Here is a 21,934-nt window from a genome sequence, read left to right on the forward strand (position 1 = left end):
TGTCTTTAATGTCTAACGGTAATGTCCAACTGTAATGTCTAACTTTAATGTCTAACTGTAATGTCTGTAATGTCTAACTGTAATGTCTGTAATATCTAACTGTCTGTAATGTCTAACGGTAATATCCAACTGAAATGTCTAACTTTAATGTCTGTAATGTCTGTAATGTCCAACTTTAATGTCTAACTGTAATGTCTGTAATGTCTAACTGTAATGTCTGTAATGTCTAATTGTAATGTCTGTAATGTCTAACTCTAATGTCTGTAATGTCTCTAATGTCTAACGGTAATGTCCAACTGTAATGTCTGTAATGTCTTTAATGTCTAACGGTAATGTCTAACTGTAATGTCTAACTTTAAATTCCAACTGTAATGTCTAACTTTAATGTCTGTAATGTCTGTAATGTCTAACAGTAATGTCTAACTGTAATGTCTGTAATGTCTAACTGTAATGTCTGTAATGTCTAACTGTAATGTCTGTAAAGTCTGTATTGTTTAACTGTAATGTCTGTAATGTCTAACTGTAATGTCTGTAATGTCTAACTGTAATTACTAACTGTAATGTCTGTAATGTCTAACTGTAATGCCTGTAATGTCTAACTGTAATGTCTAATGTCTAACTGTAATGCCTGTAATGTCTAACTGTAATGTGTAATGTCTATCTTTAATGTCCAACTGAAATTTCTGTAATGTCTAACTGTAATGTCTGTAAAGTCTGTATTGTCTAACTGTAATGTCTGTAATGTCCAACGGTAATGTCCAACTGTAATGTCTGTAATGTCTGTAATGTCTAACGGTAATGTCCAACTGTAATGTCTAACTTTAATGTCCAACTGTAATGTCTAACTTTAATGTCTGTAATGTCTGTAATGTCTGTAATGTCTAACGGTAATGTCTAACTGTAATGTCTGTAATGTCTAACTGTAATGTCTGTAATGTCTAACTGTAATGTCTGTAAAGTCTGTATTGTTTAACTGTAATGTCTGTAATGTCTAACTGTAATGCCTGTAATGTCTAACTGTAATGTCTAATGTCTAACTGTAATGCCTGTAATGTCTAACTGTAATGTGTAATGTCTAACTTTAATGTCCAACTGAAATTTCTGTAATGTCTAACTGTAATGTCTGTAAAGTCTGTATTGTCTAACTGTAATGTCTGTAATGTCTGTATTGTCTAACTGTAATGTCTGTAATGTCCAACTGTAATGTCTGTAATGTCCAACTGTAATGTCTAACTGTAATGTCCAACTGTAATGTCTGTAATGTCTAACTGTAATGTCTAATGTCTAACTGTAATGTCTAATGTCTAACTGTAATGTCTGTAATGTCTGTAATGTCTAACTGTAATGTCTGTAAAGTCTAACTGTAATGTCTCTAATGTCTGTAATGTCTAACTGTAATGCCTCTAATGTCTAACTGTAATGTCTGTAATGTCCAACTGTAATGTCTGTAATGTCCAACTGTAATGTCTAACTGTAATGTCCAACTGTAATGTCTGTAATGTCTGTAATGTCTAACTGTAATGTCTGTAAAGTCTAACTGTAATGTCTCTAATGTCTGTAATGTCTAACTGTAATGCCTCTAATGTCTAACTGTAATGTCTAATGTCTAACTGTAATGTCTGTTATGTCTAACTGTAATGTCTGTAATGTCTAACTTTAATGTCCAACTGAAATTTCTGTAAAGTCTGTATTGTCTAACTGTAATGTCTGTAATGTCTGTATTGTCTAACTGTAATGTCTGTAATGTCCAACTGTAATGTCTGTAATGTCCAACTGTAATGTCTAACTGTAATGTCCAACTGTAATGTCTGTAATGTCTAACTGTAATGTCTAATGTCTAACTGTAATGTCTAATGTCTATCTGTATTGTCTGTAATGTCTGTAATGTCTAACTGTAATGTCTGTAAAGTGTAACTGTAATGTCTCTAATGTCTGTAATGTCTAACTGTAATGCCTCTAATGTCTAACTGTAATGTCTGTAATGTCCAACTGTAATGTCTGTAATGTCCAACTGTAATGTCTGTAATGTCCAACTGTAATGTCTAACTGTAATGTCCAACTGTAATGTCTGTAATGTCTAACTGTAATGTCTAATGTCTAACTGTAATGTCTGTAATGTCTGTAATGTCTAACTGTAATGTCTGTAAAGTCTAACTGTAATGTCTCTAATGTCTGTAATGTCTAACTGTAATGCCTCTAATGTCTAACTGTAATGTCTAATGTCTAACTGTAATGTCTGTTATGTCTAACTGTAATGTCTGTAATGTCTAACTTTAATGTCCAACTGAAATTTCTGTAATGTCTCACTGTAATGTCTGACTGTAATGTCTAACTCAAAAGTCTAATTGTAATGTCTGTCATTCATTACAGCAAGGTGTTCTTTCTGCTTGGCTTTTGGCCTGTCGCACCTCCAACGGTGCCTGTGGTGGACTATGCATGGCAGGGGCGTCCTCTTCCCTGAGGCAGGCCTAAACCTAACCGCAAGGTTTTGCTGCAGGGTCTTTAGCTGGGGACCACCGCTCATCTGTAATGTCTATCTGTAATGTAATGTCTATCTGCAATGTCTATCTGTAATGTAATGTCTATCTGTAATGTCTAACTGTAAAATAATGTCTGTAATGTCTATCTTTAATGTCTATCTGTATTGTAATGTCTATCTTTAATGTCTAACTGTAATGTAATGTCTATCTGTAATGTCTAACTGTAATTTAATGTCTGTAATGTCTATCTGTAAGGTAATGTCTATCTGTAATTTCTATCTGTAATGTTATGCCTATCTGTAATGTCTATCTGTATTGTATTGCCTGTAAAGTCTATCTGTAATGTAATGTCTCTCATGTCTAACTGTAATGTAATATCTGTAATGTAATGTCTGTAATGTCTATATGTAATGTCTATCTGTAATGTAATGTCTCTAATGTCTATCTGTAATGTAATGTCTATCTCTAATTATTGTCAATGGCTTGCACGCGCAAGAACTCATTGTCAAGAACTCGTCATTTTGCAGCTGGCCGCTCTTGCCCGTGCCGCGGTCAAAGTTCAACATGGTTCAACTTTGACTGCGGCACGTGCAAGAGTGGCCGCGAACACACGTTAATCCACGAATGGAACATGGACCAGAGGTTGATTTTGGCCGTTAGCGATCTCCCAGAGCTGTACGACACAAGTTTGAGCTCGTACAGAGACCTTGGATGCAAAGCTATGCTGTGGAAGCATATATCTACCATAATAGGCATGCAAGGTGTGTAGCTTATTGTAGCCTCTTAATTTAAATCATTCAGGTTTGTGTTAGCTATGTGAAATCAATGTGGACATGTCTTCACTGAAATACAATCATAACTATAATACTTTTTTTTCTCAGTTACTTTGGTAGGTTTTTAAAATAATAATTTGCATTTGCACAGTGAGTGCATTTCTTTTAAAACAATTGGTGGAAACTGCACCGCATAGTGACTGACCTGCACATGCCTGTATTTTGCTGGAAATCTTTTGTTTATGTGTCCAAAGCAAGTACTTATACAAATGACACAATCAAACTGACAAGTCCTCACTGACAAGTCCTCACGCCATCATTTATACCAACAGGAACAGGCATGAATTCCTCCACCAGGCTATCCCAAATTAATCCACACACCTCTGGCACAATGCCTGCCACAGTGGAGATGCCCACCCGGTAACTACTGGCATTGGTCTTGTAGGAGTCACCCGTGGCCAGGTATCTGAAATTACATTACATTACATTTGGCTGACGCCTTTCAACCACAGTGACTCCCAACAAGGGAAAAATCAAGGTAGAGTATGATAAGTACAAGTTAGTGCATCAGTGAGTGCTATTTCTATAAAATGAAGTGTCAGTTAGTTATAATCAGGTGATAAGTGCTAGAATTAGCTAGCTATGCTAGTTGTAGGTAGTGCTACAGGACATTAGTTCATCATTCAAGTTGGAAGATGTAACGCAGGCACAACAATGCAATGTGTCCTTTATCCGTCTGTTCTGTGCAACAGTCTGTCATTAATAATCATTATTATCCACACCAGCATAGACAGAAATGTAATCACCACAAGCTAGCGTAGGCCTACTAAACAAGAGAGAACCTTGGCAACAACATTCCATTCATGTGTACAGTACAGGCCAAAAGTTTGGACACACTTTCTCATGCAATGCGTTTCCTTTTTATTTTCATGACTTTTTACATTGTAGATTCTCACTGAAGGCATCAAAACTATGAATGAACACATATGGAATTATGTACTTAACAAAAAAGTGTGAAATAACTGAAAACATGTCTTATATTTTAGATTCTTTAAAGTAGCCACCCTTTGCTTTTTTATTAATAAGGGAAAAAATTCCACTAATTAACCCTGACAAAGCACACCTGTGAAGTGAAAACCATTTCAGGTGACTACCTCATGAAGCTCATTGAGAGAACACCAAGGGTTTGCAGAGTTATCAAAAAAAGCAAAGGGTGGCTACTTTGAGGAATTTAAAATATAAGACATGTTTTCAGTTATTTCACAGTTTTTTGTTAAGTACATAATTCCATATGTGTTCATTCATAGTTTTGATGCCTTCAGTGAGAATCTACAATGTAAATAGTCATGAAAATAAAGAAACACATTGAATAAGAAGGTGTGTCCAAACTTTTGGCCTGTACTGTAAGTTATCCCTCAGCTGATGCTAATGTTGTTAGAGATGACAGATATTGCCATGTACCTCACCTCAGACAATTGCCAGACGCTCCGTTGGAGAAATCGGCTTTCAGAATGGTGTTCGCATCCGGGAAATTGTAGGCCCGACTCTTGTCAGCAAACAGTCAAATTGCTCCCTGTTGAGCCGAAAGTACCCCTGTAACCGGTCACAGTGAAAGTGGAGCTCCTTCACCAGCCAGAATTCCCCCAACTGCTCTTTGGACCTGAGGGTCTCGTGTACCCACACCTTTCTTGCTGCTGCTGGTGCCTTTCTTCCGTCTTCTCCTCACAACCAGGGCAAGGGCCAAGGCTTTCTTTTGTTTCAAAGACAGAAACATCATCTCCACCAAATCACTACTGTGTATCCTACACAATGTCGAATGTAGCCTACTGCAGCGTCTGATTTTATCACCCAATGCAGATGTGATGTGCATTCAAATATTGGCGCATGTACGACGTAAATTTGTGCTGAGCCCAACAACAATAATAGGTGGGAATAGGACAACCTAGCGGCGAGCGCATCGCATGACACGTACAATGTGAACAGGTCAAATGAAGTATGACACGTATGTTTAATTTAGTTGCTATATATAGAGGCTGGTGGGTGTTGTTTGCATAAAGATATAAAAGTAGAGGAAAGATGTCAGAATTCATATTTCTAGCCATATTCGGGTCAATTCAGCTTACTGGAATTAAAATATATGGTGATAGTGCCTTATGCTGCCATTATAATTCTAATTTAGTTTTTATGGAGATATAATTAATTCTTATTTAACTGACTGTATACAAGACAGCTGTGACTGACTGAAAGATTTTACCAACAAAGCATTGTTTGTAGTTTATAAATAAATAAGCCAAACTGTTATTTAGGTTTTATTGTTGCATGTACTTTACAGAAAAAATTTATACTTTTCAGAGTTGTCAGATATTCTGGTAGGCTACTCTTTAGTACATAGTAGTTGAATTAAGAGTATATTTGAAAATCTGCTTACTCTTCATGTTAACCCCCACTTGGTATAATAATAAACAGATAAAACCCAGACCCTGATAAAATGTACAATAAAAGGCAAATGTGATGCCATTAGGTTCTTAGTGTGACAGCATTTTGTCAGTTTTTAGTGTGACAACGCTTATTAAATTTAAGCAGGTAATAATGAAAATAGCTCCTTGATACTTTTATTACATTTTTGGTAGGATTATTAGGATTGATTAATTAAATAAAGTATGAGCAGCTAGTGCCTACTGATGTCTGGCAATACAAAACTAACAAATATGACAAAGGTGTGCATTTTCTTTAGGCTACTCAAACAAACAGCAAAGGAGATCCGTGCATGAGTAGTGTGGCCTGACCTTCTTCTTTACTGATTGGGTGATTAGAGTTCAAATCTATTGGCTGTGAAAGGCACAGGGCGGAGTTGATCATCAAAACACCACCAGGTGTCTAATAAGCATCTGACATCACATGCTTGGTGGTGTTTATTAGACGTGTGGTGTCGTTTATTAAACGCCAGGTGGCGCCAAGAACGGCGTTCAAAACGCCGTGAGATTTGTGACATATTTTGACCCTTTTGGCTTTCCATACTCTCCTCTCCTGTGACGCTGTAGCAGCCGAGCCGCTGCCGGTTCGCTCCCGTCCCTCTGCCCGGCTGGCTGCGTGCTGCACACCGTGTTAAACGGGAGACATATAGACACAGCGAGGGCACATAGGCGAAAAAAAAACCATTAGCGGATCTGAACTATACGGACTGTGGATTAAAGGAGAGGAACGACGGACAATTTGAAGCCGTGACTGCTGCGACAGGGAGCCGCTTCAGCCTACTGTCCAATTAACAAGGTAACCAAAACCAGCAGAGCTGTTTTTTTACGCATGGTAACCAGATAACAAGCTCGGTCACCAGATATGTGATGGTAAATAAAAGAGGAGAGTGAGGAGTGACCTCCAGTTGATGGTCATCATACAGCATCACAGTGATCATTTGAAACACAGTCTGTGAACTGCATCCCCTCTGTCCTCCTGAAACTTCAATCAGTCTGATGCCTCTCTTCAGGGTGAGGGCTCCAGCTTTTAAAATCCAACATAAACACACAGTTCTGTGACCAGTGAGCTGAATTAATGTGGATTTTACCAATAATCTTTGAAGGGATTTTTTTGTGTGCTGGAGAAGCGTGCTGCATCGGAGCAATGCTGTCTGTCTTAAACATATACTGTAAATATGGAAAATTAGATCTTGCAGTGCTCAGGGCTATGGCGGTTCTGCTTTGTGTGTGTGTGTGTGTGTGTGTGTGTGTGTGTGTGTGTGTGTGTGTGTGTGTGTGTGTGTGTGTGTGCGCGTGCGCGCGCGTTTGGAAACACACTGTGCAGTTTGTGAGTCCTTCCAGTGTGGCTTTCAATGTTGCCTCATGTCTGTGCATTCTGCCCCTGCAAGACATTTCTCCCTCTCTCCCTCTAACACACACACACACACACACACACACACACACACACACACACACACACACACACACACACACACACACACACACACACACACAGAGAGAGAGAGCAGAGTTCAGTTCAGTGAGCTTTACTGATTTAATAAAACACATTTTCACACTGTCTTTGTGTTTCTGTTGTTGACTCCACATTTTTTGGCTGTGACAAGCGGGTGTACCAGCCAGAGAGCTAACACTGTGTGTGTGTGTGTGTGTGAGTGAGTGTGTGCGAGAGAGCATCGGTGCATGTGATTGAGTGGGCCGCATAGACTGCTAAAACTATTGAGGGTGTGTCCATCACCCATTGGTTTCTGAAGAGCTTAAATGAAGCACAAAGTGGGCGGCTCCCACCGTCGCCATCTTGGCACTGGCAGTGCTGACGTCAGGAGATTGAGCGTGGAGTTAAGACAAACCGGGCGGACTCGAATTTAGCCCAGTTGCTGAAACTAGTCCACATAGCTCCCAAGCTAGCAATAGTAGTTTGGCTGAGACGTTAGGCTAGGATAAGCTACTCTGATGCTAGCCCTTTGGTGATGCTGCTCGTTCGGCTACTGCAAGCAAGTTGCTCCCGGTTGATAATTAACTTGTTTGTTTTTGGCACGGGAGGTTACCCCTTGGTGGGTGCACTAATCTTGCTCAATATGTGACTGTGTGTGTCTGTATGTGCATTTTAACATACGTGTCTATGAATGACCAACAGTGACTAATGGGAAGCTTGACCACCTTGCCTGTAACAGAGTCTATTAATGTGTTAATGCATTTATATCTATTTTTATTGCTGTTAAATAATTCAGAAACAGTCTCAGCAATCGTCACTTGTTTGTCCGAAAGTCTCAGACTGTTAACTCGGCTGTTAACCGCCCCTTTTTTTTTTTTTTTAATAGTTGAATATTTGAAGGCAAACTGTTAATGTTTATGCTGACATACAACACTTGTTTTGTTGCACTTGTATGTACTTGTATAATATTAACAAAGTTCAAAATGATCATCAAAATATTGTGATATTATTTTAGGGCCACTTCTAATCACGCTACATATTAATCTAGTCTATTTATATGTATTATTTATCAATCCCAAATGAGGCAACACAACTTGAAGGGTAACTACTGTTTTTTTTAACCTAGACCCTATTTTCCTATGTTTTTGTGTGTAAGTGACTGATAGGAACAACAATCTTTGACATTGGTCGAGTATTAAGTAGAGGTCGACCGATAGTGGATTTTACCGATCGCTAGGTTGGGCCGTATTTGCCGATAACCGATTAATCGACCAATAGTATTTAGAATTGATACTGGATAAGTTGACAAAATACATAATTTTTTTCAAAAAAAGTCCAGAGGCTTTTGCCAATAATCAAAATAATAATGTCATATTTATTGATATTACACCCACAGCAATGCTACGCAAGCATGTGTGTTGTCTAAAACAGTTCTCCTACACATTTGGAGTCATCCAGTGCAAAAATAAACATGTACTTCAAAAAAGGCCCAAATGTATGCCAAATCTCAAAACAGTGACGCCATTCTTCTCTGTAGAACGGCTTAGACCTAACCTGACGTGGTCCTACTCAGATTCTAGTCAGAAAGTGAGTCTGAAACCGCTCCATTGGGCTTTGATTATGGGGCGTGTTCCAACCGAACCAGGAAAAAAAAATGCCTTTGCATTCATTGGATAGACCTACAACCAATCAGATCAACGGAACTCAACACTGTGTATCGTCTCCATAGCAAACACTCTCTTTGCACAATGCATTCGTTCTAACCAAGGGGGTAAGCTTCGCTTCAGAACTCAAACCTCCGATGGCGCCATTTTGTTGCTACAAAGGTATCACCTCTTGTTAGCATTCCACTGACCGCCATTTTTTTTTTTACGTCACTTCACTGTGAATAACTTTACATCTGAAGCGTTTAAATACTCTATTTGTCCGTTGTTTATTTCTAAAGAAACACGACAATGTATAAAAGGCTCCATTACCTTGTATCTCACGTTATGGCTCCGTAGCAGACGTTTTTGTAAAAATAGGCTAACGATTGTGTCATAACCAAGTGCCTTACGGTCGCACAGTAGAGGAATTACCGTATAGTACAGGAGAAGCTCTTAGGCAGTTTGGACTTACATTAGCTGTTTAGGTTTAATTACTAATGTTAACTAGCATGTTAGTTAGCAATAATTAGCCTGTGCTTATGTTATCTCCTTACATATACCTACGCTCTCCGTCTCTGTAAGTTGGAAATGATTGAGATTTCTCTTGTCACAGCTACCAGAAGACTTACAACTTTCAGACACGTTGCTCACGTCACATTTACGTTGTCTCTGTCAGTTGGAGGCTGCGCAGTAAAGCAAGAGATCACCGCAAAAGTGCTTCTAATAGCCTTCACTGGTCTCCGTCCAGAGCAACGGGGTCTATTGGTCCATTATATGTCAATGTTCATTACACAGTACACGAGAGCTGAGAAGGGTCTGCTGGCATCATGCATTACAATAGCGGCCTCTAGAGGCGAAATAAAAACTCACTGATGCCTCGTGTTGTTTATTTTCGACACGTGTTACTGCGCGCTGCACGGAGAGCACATGCTGTGCGGAGAAGGCTGACATCAGATGCGTAGAAAATAGAAATAGGAAAATAGGGTTGAAAAAAACGGTAGTTACCCTTTAAGGGGTGTCGGTGCCTATTCGGCCCTTTCAGTTAGAACTAATCTTCATGTATCCATACATAAAAGCCAACTCAACTGTATGTAAAATTATACGAGGTTGCGGGTCAACACGTCAGTAAACTGTAAACTCCTATTTACAGTATTAATGTGTGTTTTGATATTTAACTCTATGCTCTTTTGGAATAGCCGTCTCCAACAGGACCTGACATGCAACTCGGCATCGTGTAATTGTTTTGTATTTATGACGGACAGTCAGATTTCAGATTTCATGCATATCGGGCTATAACATTGTCTGATCTATTATATTGTTGTTTTTAGGCCAGTGTTTGTAATTTGTGGTGCATTGGAAAATATTGTGGTGATCAAAGCCCTGCAGTAGCTACAGAGCTGGCGCCTGTGTCTGGTTCCCTCTTTTAGTCACTGATATAACAGTTTATTTTGATGCTACATGAAGGTGCTTTGTCATTTGTCACAAATTGTGGCTTTTGTATTGAAGCTGTAAAAAAAAACCCTGATGTTCAAACGTTGTCCTGTATTCCAGCCTAGTTTACAATACAGCTACTGTACTTTTTTATTCATTAAAGAATTACTATGACTGGGCAGCAAGAGAGTGAGAGAAAAGAAAGAGAGTTTGAAAAAAATAGGCTATTAAATCAAGAGTAAAATTATTCGTTTCCTCTATGACACCTGTGGTTGGTCCTATGGATGATGGATTTGTCCATCGACAATGGCAGACAGCCATAGTGATGTCACGTCAGACATTGTGATACCCATCCACGCCAACACTGGGGCGCGGGTTTGCGGTGGCGCAAATGCATTCATCAGCACCATCCAAGCAGTGCAGCAGAGAGGAGATGTCAACATACATCGTGATGTTTCACTGTGGACATCGCCATATGCCAATTCGGTAGACATTACCCAACACTAATCACACCTTCTCTCAATTTGAAACATTTTAGCCAACGCAGATGTGTTCTTTACTTAGTTATATTCACTGCCAACAGAACCCATAACTTAAGTGTTTAGAAGCTGCAGACCTGGAAAACTGAGCTTTTATTAAGCCAAAAGTGGATACAGATGTGAGGAATCAGCAGGAAGAATGGGAAGACTGTGGGATCCTGACACTCCGCTAACGATTTGCCCGATGTTACATGTGTTAGCTTAATTTACATACATAAGGTATGTCCCAATTCAGGAGTTGCAACTTTCGGACATTGCAGCCTTCAAGGTCTACCTTGACCGCATCTCTCAAATGCCATGAAGGCTGAACCGGCTGGTCTCGGAAACCTTTACCCCTGCGTCATGAAGCGCTGCTCCAGTCACCTAGCAACAGCTGCAGTTGACAACCGGGGTCAAACAGCGCTGAATTGGAGCCACAAGTGTGATGTATCTCCAAATGAAGAGAGGACCATGGAGAAGTAAATTAAAATTGGTTAAAGTCGTTTAATCCAACAGTAATGTTAACGTTACTGTAATGTTAGCTAACGGTTAAGTTAGGGTCAACAGTTTTTACTACTTTATATCGCTAATGTCATTTAACATTTATGAAATAATTTTATTTAAAAATATATATATATAATAGCCTATATCTAATATTGAAAAAATGGTTTGTCATTATCCTAGATAGATAGTTAACAATAAGCCTTTAAGCATCATATATCTAATGTTAAGCTGTCACTTAATGCTGTTAACATTTTCCATGTTGTACTGATTGTCCTCTGTCTCTGTTTGGAAAGAAATTAAAACTCAATAAACATAGTGTTTAAAAAAAGCTCTCACTTAATATCTAGCTATTGTTTATTTACCATTTTCCTTTTTTTTTTCTCCTTCCCCTAAAACAGCATAGAACCCGATATGTGAGAGTCAACCCAAGTGTCCCTGGTTTTCTTAATGACCAGAACACCAGGCCTGATTTTCGACTGAGCAGGGAGGCCCTGGCAATTCTGCTGGGCCTTCTCAACCAGGAACGGAGACAGGGATATGGTGCCACTATCGAGACCCTGGTGTTTTTGTTCTGGCTGGAAAATTGGACTTCATATGGTGGTCTCCAGAGTGTTTGGGATGCCTCGATCCACTGTCCACTGCATTGTCCACAGAGTTACTGAGGAGGTGGTGGCCATTTTCCACCAGGTCATCCACCTCCCAAAGACCCCAGAAGACCTGGAGGTGGTGTCTCACGGGTTTGCAGTGCGGGTAAGTGCCTTCAGGTAAGCAGCTGGGGCAATCAGCGGCTGCCATGTCTGCATCAAGCCACTAGGGGGCCCTGGTGGTCAGTGCTACAGGAACAGGAAACTTTTCCCATCCATCATTCTGCAGGCATTTTGTGACAGTCAGGGCCGCTTCATCGACACATACCTGGGATGGCCTGGGTCAGTCCATGACTCCAGAGTGTTCCACTAAAGCCCATTCTACTGGTGGTCACTCTACCCTCCTCCAGGGCACTTCTCCTAGCAGACCCATGCCTCCAACACCCACTTTCCCTCATTACTCCCTAAAGGATGACTTTTATAAAAAAATATTTTATTTTATTTAATTTTTTTTTTTACCCTTTTGTATATGTATATAGAAATAAACAACAATACTTTCCTTTTACATCGATTCAATTTTTTATACTGTATTATTATTTATTAAACTGCTCTAATATTTTTATATAGAATAGATTAAACTTGTCTATGCTGTAAATAGATAATTGAATAAACAACAATGTAACAACCCTTTTCAATTCAAAGTATTTATTAATTTATTAGTCAATTAATTTTTCTAACAACAGCACAGTAAGTCCATCCTCTCCACTGCTCTCCCTTTCTCTTCTGTCCTCTGCCTCCTTCTGCAATCTCATGTCCTTTTTTATCAGGCCAATCAGCTCATACTCTTTCTCTCTCTTTTTCTTTCCGGACCCTGGCTGGCTTTCTTGCTCTTCCTCCTCCTCCTCCTGGTCACCCACTTCTGTACCTGGCCCTGGTGTGTCCTCAGGGATGGAGGCAATTAGGGAAGGGGGGTTAATTGAAGGCCTCTGTCCCAACACCTTATCCATGAGGACAAACCACGGCCAGGTAGCAGCAGCAGTTTTTTTTCTTGGCTTGCAGAGAAGTCACCTTTCCCTGCCCATTTTCTCCAAAATTGTCGTAATCACAGAGAGAAAAAAGACAAGAAAATCACTTATCACACATAAATGCAAAGGAAAAGTGTATATTGGCCCAACTTGTGGTTGTCTTATTATTGTGGGTGTTTTATAGGGTGAGGGCTAATTTAACTAACCTTAAGGAGAAGATAATCAAAATAAGATTTTACTCATTGGATACCGTTACCTCCAAGCTGCACTTGCGGAGTGTTTGGATATGTAACATTGTGTAGCAGGTACAAATAGTTGCTGGCCCTTTAAGGGTTGAGCTCAGGTGAACGCGCAGGAGGGGTGTTGCACGAGCAGAGTCAGAGTGTGAGACGGACGAGCGGCTAGGACAGAACGGTAGCGGTGTGGAGCTACACTGCGGTGCCTAAAGTTGTACTTAAAAAGTCGTACTTAAAAAGTCACAGAGTGGTCACATAACGTGTCCTAAAGTCCGTAAAGCGGTTACGTTTTGGTCTCACGTTTACTTCGACAGTGTGAGCGACGAAACCAAGCTTCAGTGAACAAAAGTGAGTGTTAGCTTTAGCTTCTAACGGAGCTGCAGAGCGGTGCACAGACAGACTAGCTACACGGAGGAAGACGGCTGAAAGAGCACTCAAGTGTGAGTCTAGTGCTGGCGTTCATATCGTTCAGGTAGCTAGAAGTACTAAAGTTAGCTTTACAAGAGTTTTGTTTATTAAGAGCTATAGTGTGTCTCAAACCGCGCACTTCCCTTAGTGCACTAACTGAAGTGCACTTCGTACACTACGTACTTACTTGCATAGTGTGTAAAATATGACGGGGGAGTGTTGTCTGAAATTGCGCACTGCCTTATGTACTTACCGGAAGTGACGATCAAAACATCTCAGTCCTCCTCCTTCTTCTTCTGTGAAATTGTGAATTGTACCCAGGGCAGAGCATTCCCACCAACTGTTGTCACTCGTGAAAAATACATTTATGCTTTGTTCATCAAAATGAATGTGATTGTTTTTATTGTTGCTTGTTTTTGCCCTCATACCGGTATGATGATATCCATACTTTTGCTCTTAATTCATTGTAAAAAAAATAAACAAAAATGGCCATTTTTTGTTATTTTAGCAAAATTGGAGCAATTAAAATGGTGTCCAACTGACATATAACGTTAACATAGAAAATAGTCATATTATGTTTATATAAAGGGTGTTTATTGCAATAGCTATTAATTACAGTGACAATACAAGAGTGAAAGCAGAGGCAACCCAGTAGACATTTAAATAAATCCTATTGTTCTATTCATTGCTGGCCCTGTACTTTGATGGGGAAAGTTATATGAGGGTGGGCTTCAGACTCTCCAGGGGGATCCTTTAATGGTACATCCTCGGCACAGCTTGTGAACATGGCTGGGAACCCGTCATCGAGGCCCTTGTCTTCCTCTTTTGGCTAGCCAGCGGTACATCTTATCGTGGTTTAACCAGAGCCTTTGCTATGCCCCGGGCCACTGTGCACCGTGCTGTCCACAAGACCAGCAGGGAAAACCTCTCTCTCTCCTCCCCCGGGTCGTTTGCCTTCCAGCAGAGGAGGACTTGGCTCAAGTTGGCTGCATTGACGGTTGCCACGTCCATGTCCCTAACGATTATATAAGTCAGATCAGGACAGAAACAGCACTGTTAATACAATATATCAAAGCATAAATTTAACGTACTGTAACATTACTACAAACGCTTGCAGCTTAATGTATATTTACAAGATCACACATCTAACGCTAAAATCGTCTACAGTGAGGACAATAGTTCAAAAACAAACAACCGTATACCACAACACATGTAACGTTAGCTAGGTTATAACGTATTTGCCAGTGGTTAAACCAAAGAGTATAGAATTACCGGTAACGTCACCGCTGTTAGGTAGCTAAGGTTAGCTAAAGCTAGCTTGATAGCATGTCAAATTACGGTACAAATAAACGTTATAATTCGCGGTACAAAAATCATCACCGACTGCAAAATTAACCAACTATACATAAACAGGTGGCTTATATGTTATACAAGTATAGCAAAAAGACTAATGTTCAACTTACATTTGGGTCTCGCTGTCGCATATTTGGCCGCCATTATCGAAGGTTTTTCACCTTTTGTTAGCTCTGCCCCGTCCGCTACGTAGCCAAGATGGCGACCGTTGAGTGTGGAAAGTGTCCATTGATACACACTCAACGTTTTGACCGTTATGAGTGCATCATCCGGGTACTTTTAGTGCACTGCATTGACCACACTTCGACGAGTGACATTTGAGTGTACTCGAATAGCTAGTAAAAGTACAGAAGTGCACAATTTGAGACACACCTCCAGTTTGAACTTTGTGGAGATCGAGGAGTGCCGGGCTAGAACGTTACCGCCACCCCTCCCCCGCTCCGTGTGTGAACTGCGCGGGAAGACGCGATTTCAAGTTTGTAGCTGTGGGCCATCCTGCATGCAAAGGGAAAACGGCGGATTTTCCTCCGCTGGTGCGACTAGTTCCTTAGGAAGTTTACCCTGCCAGTCATCAGACATCCTTCAAGTGCGATCTCTGCTGTTCGTGGGTAATATCTGCACCACACTTTGCTACAAACACAACACTAGATACTGTGCGCCGTCCGAGCCGAACTGTGAACTCTACTAACTGACGCTGTGCTTGTGCACTCACACATACACCACACCAGCGCCTAGTGAACTGAACTGAACTGTACAGCGGCGCTGGTACTTACACTGGTGCATATACACAACATATACACACGCCCTCATATTGCTTAAGACTGAGAAAAAAAGACAGAAACTGTCAGCTCATTCATACTGCCAACACCCAAACTGGAAAGGAAAGGTTTTTTTTTTGTGTTTAACCACTGTTGAATTTAACAATGACAATGGTTTCATGTTATACAAATATCTTGGGGTTTATATTGACAAGTCACTAACCTGGAGCACACATGTCGACAGTCTCTGCTGCAGATCGCAGCAGCGGTTGCATTTCTTACGTCGTTTGCGAATTCATGGCGTAGATACAAAAATGATGTTGATATTTTAGCAAGCAGTCCTGGAGAGCCTGGTCAGGTACGATATTACAGCTTGGTTTGGCAACCTCCCTGTGCAGTTGAAAACTAAACTGTTACGATTGATTCATACTGCATGGAAGATCATTGGTGTTAAAGAGCACTTATCCATGCAAAGTATCTATGAACAGGCTTCTTTGCGACAAGCAAATAGAATTGTTAGCGACACGTCTCACGTTCTGCCTGCAGAATATAAGCTGCTGCCATCCAGTAGGAGGTTTAGAGTTCCTTGCTGCAGACTTTCAAAAACTCATTTATCCCAGTGTCTATTAAGCTTCTAAATAGCCGCAATTAAAAGGCAGAACAGGCCTGAATGACTATGAAGATATGTAATTGTTTTATTGGTGATCTCTTTTTTTAAAATTTTATTTATTTGAGTAATGTTTTAACCAGTGTATTGCATGACACCGTGTTGGGTTTTTATACACAATCAGGACCATAGTATGGTCTGTGGTATAGTACTGTACAGAATTTGTTGTTTGTACATGCTGTCTGTGTTTATTTGTTTTTACAATGGCTGCAGCATGGGTTGAGTGCCCAAGACAAATTTCCCACGTTGTGGGACAATAAAGTTAATCTTGAATCTTGAATCTCGATATGCCTGTCATGAGGTAATCATATTTTTGAGGAGCGTTATGGCCTGTGTAAAAGGTTAACTTTGTGGTCTTAAGTAGTCTGAACATAGTCACGGAACGCAATAGCATGCTTGTTTCGTATAAGGTATGTTATCTTTACATGGAAAAGGGTTGTGTTCATTAATGATTGTTAACCGTGAACCCATACAGTAAACAAAGGTGTTTATTTTTAAGGGCATGCAAGGTATTTTATTTCATGTTTCATCACCATATATTCATATGTATTACTTACCTGGGGGTAGGGGCGCCTCGCCTGTTTAGCTAGGTTTACGTAAAGCAGGGGCAGGTTCACTCTGCATTTCCTATATACACTGCATACACTTCAGAGGGCCACCCTATGATCTGAAGCCCGCTTTACTCTTCCTAAGAAGCTGATGCTAGTCCAGGCTGCTAAACCGTGGACAACCTGCTCATTTATTTGGACACTGAGGCCATAGGTATTGGGTGTGGGGGACCTAGATCCCGTCTCGCTCAGTCCTCCCCAGACTAAGTACTGTGTTACCCCTACAAGGCGGCGGCAATCACTGCGACCGTTACAATTGGTTGGGCTGAAAATGTCCCATTTGCTATTCTTTTGGCCCTTATGCATTCCTGTGGAATGTCTCTATTTGGAACGACCGCTTTTCTTCCAAATATGGTATGCTCATGAATATTTAGATGAGCTGTGCGCTGATTGGTTGAAGAACCACTCACACATACATTGGAGATGAGACAGCAGGTTTCATATTTCAGACACTGCAACATTATACATTGTTTGTCTGAGACTTTTTTTATGCAAGAAATCAACTGTATAAAGCCATATGGGTCGTTTTACGAAAATTGATGGCTAATTGCAAATTTGGTAAGACATGTTTGACTTCAGAAGCTCGAGACAGTCTGATGAGAAAGCGGGAGCCTGCTTGGCTCCATCCCCAGGGGAAAGTCACCGTTTCTGGGTTACTGGACTACCGGGGGTCGGGCCTCCGCGGCTGCCGGCATAAGTATATTACATTTACGGTTTGAATTTCGTCACGGCACTTATATTACAGCTACCCCAAGGTCTTATAAAGCTAACAGTTGTGTCCGATTTCAATTTAATGCATTTTTGTGAATTTTAGAGGTCTAGGAGGAGGCTAGCTAGCTCTCATTGATAGAGCTCCATCCAGCTGCGGGCTCTATCAATGAGACTCGCGGACAAGAGGTGTTTATTTCCCCGATTGTTTGTTTAAATAACTCAACACACATATCCATTCTAAGATTAACTGGAACCTTTGTTAAGAGAATGCGGGCGTAACAAGCTCGCAGACCATGCTATGACTCACACACACCGGCCATTGAGCAGGAAAAGGGGAGCTGCAGGTCCTGGAGCTCTGTCAGGGCAGCGGCGTTTGGTAGTCCAGGAACCCAGAAACGGTGACTTTGAGCGGGTATTGAGCGGGCTGCTGGCCGTGACGGAGCTCCGTCTAGCTCACAGTGGGCCGAGGTCTGTGAAGGAGAACATTTCAGAAGTCTCTTTCTGATTTTGGAGGCATGCACTTTCACATCAACAGTCGCCAGAGCCTACTGTAGGTCCCGTGATGACATTTTAGGGGTTTTGGAGACTTCTTTTAGCATCTTGCGGTCTGCTCTCGGGGTGAACTTGCTTGGACAGCCAGACCTGGGCATGTTGGCAGTTATTTTGAATGTCCTCCACTTGTACACTATTTTCCAAACAGTGGAACGGCTGATTTCAAACTCTTTTGAGATTTTTTTAAATCCCTTACCAGACTCATAAACTGCAACAATCTTCTTTCTGAAGGCCTCAGACAGGTCTTTCGATCTCACCATGGTGTTCACTCTCACGTCAACTGTCGGGAGCACACCAAACTGAATGTCTGAGGTTTAAGTAGGGCAAGCCTCCTTCAAAATACTGAGTAACAATGTTCATGTGCACCTGATGTGATTTCAGCCATTTTAAGTGGGATAAAATGTGGGGGTGTCCTAATTTATTCCTCACCAGAAATTGCATGTTTAATTTATTACATTTTACAGAAAGTTTTAAAAAGTATTTTCTTCAGTTTTACTTGTTTAGTTATATTACTTGAATCTCTCAGTATTGTTAAAATTTATATTAAATATCCATATGTCCAAATATGTTAAAAAACACATTTTCATAGGGTGTCCTAATTTTTTAACATGACTGTATATACAGCCATTATAAAAACCCCATCAATCATTTGTGAGTTCCTAACCCTAACACCAGATACTGACGAATTAAAAAATACTGATTCACCAAAGTTCAGTTCAAAAATCTTCAGATTAATATGCAAATTAATCGTTAGATTAATCGACTAATCCAAAAAAAAGAATAGCGTTAGATTAATCAATGACAAAAATAATCGTTAGGAACAGCCCTATCCATATTATTGTTTTACTTTTGGTGGGGACAGTAGCTCAGTCCGTAGGGGACTTGGCGTGGAAATTGGAAGGTGGTTCAACTCTCCGTACGGACCAATGTTTGGAGTGTGGACTGGTACATGGAGATGTGCCAGTTCACCTCCTGGACACTTCCAAGAGGCCTTTGGGCAAGGCACTGGACCACCAACTTCTCGGGGCATCTGTCATGAGCAGCCCCCTCACTCTGACATCTCTGCATTATAGGTTCTGGGCATGTATATGTTGTACAGTATGTACCTGTAACAACAGAGTGTAAAAATTTCTCCATGCGGGATTAATAAAGTAAGTCTTCTTCTTATTAACTTTACTACATTTCATAGAGATATATTGTACTTTTTATTCCACTAAATATATCTGAGAGCTAGTTTCTTTGCAGTGACCACCAGCGGAATGTTTGTTACTCAGATTAGGAGCCAATAATCAACAGGAGCTGCATCCAGTCAGTGCAACAGTGGACTGTAATGTTTCTGATTTCACGATGCATGAGCAGCATCTGTGTGGCTGGCAGCAATTGAATAATTGCATTTTTGTTGTGTTAATGTGCGAGAGTGCAACAACCGGCACAAGAACTATGCAGAGACCCTTACTCAACCTCAAACCAATAACGTATATTATAGGGAAAAACTGTTAACCCTCACACAAAATGAACAGCTGCCTCAGGATTTACAAGGTCTCATCATTAAGTTTTTTTTCAGAACAAGGTGTTGTTTAGATCCCTGTAAGCTTAACAAGACATTGGTCTATGTGAGATACATTAGCTGCTCGTAATGTGTGAGTTTGCATTGGGGATGACTGAGTACCAGCTGAAGGAGTGAAAAATGAACCTGTACACAAAGTGAAACATTAGAATGAATTTCAGGTGAGGTTTATGCCAATTTCTAGCTTGGCAAGATAACAAAATACCACAAAGCCAGATACTGTGGGCAGCACTGGCAATCCTGCTAGGACACACACTGACTCACAGGCTGCCTCAGACCTGATAACACATAAGCTGTGTGTGTGTGTGTGTGTGTGTGTGTGTGTGTGTGTGTGTGTGTGTGTGTGTGTGCAGTTTTATGTCTTATACGGTGTATGTATTTGTGTGTGTGTGTGTGTGTGTGTGTGTGTGTTTTGGTAGTTTTTCTCATGGCAAAACACTTTTTAATGACATATAAACACTGCCTGGCTGACTAATTTAAGTATGTGTATGTATATTCTACAGTATGGATTCGATAAAAGCACTACCAAAGACTCTGAAGTAGAGCGGGATGTCCACCAATACCAGGGTTAGTTCGATCCCCAGCTCCTCCTGTCTATAAGTCCCAAATTGCTCCAGGTGGTCAGACCAGCACCTTGCATGGTAGCCTGCTGCCATTGTGTGTGAATGGATAAATGAGAGGCAAATTGTAAACGCTTTGGATAAAAGTACTATAGAAATGCAGCCATTTGTGTTTTGTGCAGGTGTGGGCTATTAAGGACAACGATATTGACTGGAATAGAGGCATTGTTTTTCTGCAGCTCATAAAATGTGTGTGTGTGTGTGTGTGTGTGTGTGTGTGTGTGTGTGTGTGTGTGTGTGTGTGTGTGTGTTTGTGTTTGTGTTTGTGTGAGGACTAAGTGACCTAGATGGTTACCACGCTTCTAATTATCATGGAGATCTCATTCCATTAAAGTGTTTTGAAGAAGAATGGCCCAGACATCCTAGTACAGACAGCTGATATTCTATTCTACTCCGGGTTGTGCCTTCTCCCATTTGTTGGTTGGGGCCAGGATCCATTGGCCCTTTGTTGGCGCATAAGCATGTCCACTCCTCCAGTGCAATCGCCAGTCCAAGTTTCTTATGTCACCATGGTTACCTTGCAACCCGTACCTTGCAACCCCTCACCAGTTAGAAGATGTCGGCCTGACAAGCTATACCTTTCCCCCAGGAAACGACTACATTCCTTTGTCCCTGAGTGGGCTGTTTGACCCCCTTGACCTCTCTCTCTCCCAACATCTACACAGATTTCTGCCTCTCTAACTGAAGTCAAGAACGTATACATGCGATTATATTTAAAGAGAATCATTATAACTGATTGATTATTTGATTATTATACATATGGCAAGACATTATAAATGATTGTCTTTTAATTATGGCTTTGGTGTATCCTTTTTTTGTTGAAGCTAGGCACTTAGCATGTTAACTTTTTTATTTTCTTCACAAATCCCTCCTTTCACACCATTTATTGGTGTGAAAATCAATGTAAAATCAACCATATATGAGTATAAAAGTCGAAAAATAAAAAAATATATCAAGAATGTGAAAAGTATAAAATCACAAAATGTAAAAAGCATACAGTTATAGAAAACGTAAACCAGTGTTTGATTAAACTGTCATTTTGAATAAAATTTCCAATTCCCTCCTTGCTGACAATTTATAGTCAGCAACATACGTCATTTCATTCAAAAAAATCACTCCTATCCCGATCAATCACACCACCTCGTCATCATCCACGCTGTCTTTTCCTTTTGTCTCTGCTTACCCCAAAAGGGTTTACAAGTTGCAGACGTGCCACTAGATGCGCTGGTGTTTCCTTTCCAGTGTTGTGTTACACATATATGGCAAGATTAACAATAACTTTAAACTTAAGTTATAAAGGCCTTAGTAAACCAATTTAACTGGATTTATATGGCGATAGTGGGAGACATGGGATGGGAATCATGTGAGGCTCGCTGGAAGATATGTATGGCCCAGTTATGGAATCGTCTATTAGATATGGTCGCAAATAGGTTGACAAGGAAAATATTTCTCTGGGATAAACACATTCTTGGTCTTTGGTTTAACGACATATGCAAATTGTTTTGTAATTATGGTTTTGGGGAGTTGTTTCTTAATAATGAAAAGCTGAATATTGGTTTGTTTAAAGAATCTGTGTTTGCTAAAGAC

The 21,934-nt window shown here is 40.4% G+C and overlaps 1 protein-coding gene across 1 annotated transcript in view; it reads left to right on the forward strand.

Annotated features, from left to right (window-relative positions):
- The first annotated feature begins 6,223 nt into the window (after window positions 1–6,223).
- The window catches only part of jupb (junction plakoglobin b), a 150,443-nt gene continuing 134,732 nt past the window's right edge, over window positions 6,224–21,934 (forward strand). Inside the window, exon 1 of the mRNA XM_028599042.1 lies at window positions 6,224–6,523. The gene's annotated coding sequence lies outside the window, so the exon portion shown is untranslated. The remainder of the gene's footprint in view (window positions 6,524–21,934) is intronic.

This window comes from Perca flavescens, chromosome 15 (genome assembly GCF_004354835.1).
Source record: "Perca flavescens isolate YP-PL-M2 chromosome 15, PFLA_1.0, whole genome shotgun sequence".
Lineage (NCBI taxonomy): Eukaryota > Metazoa > Chordata > Actinopteri > Perciformes > Percidae > Perca > Perca flavescens.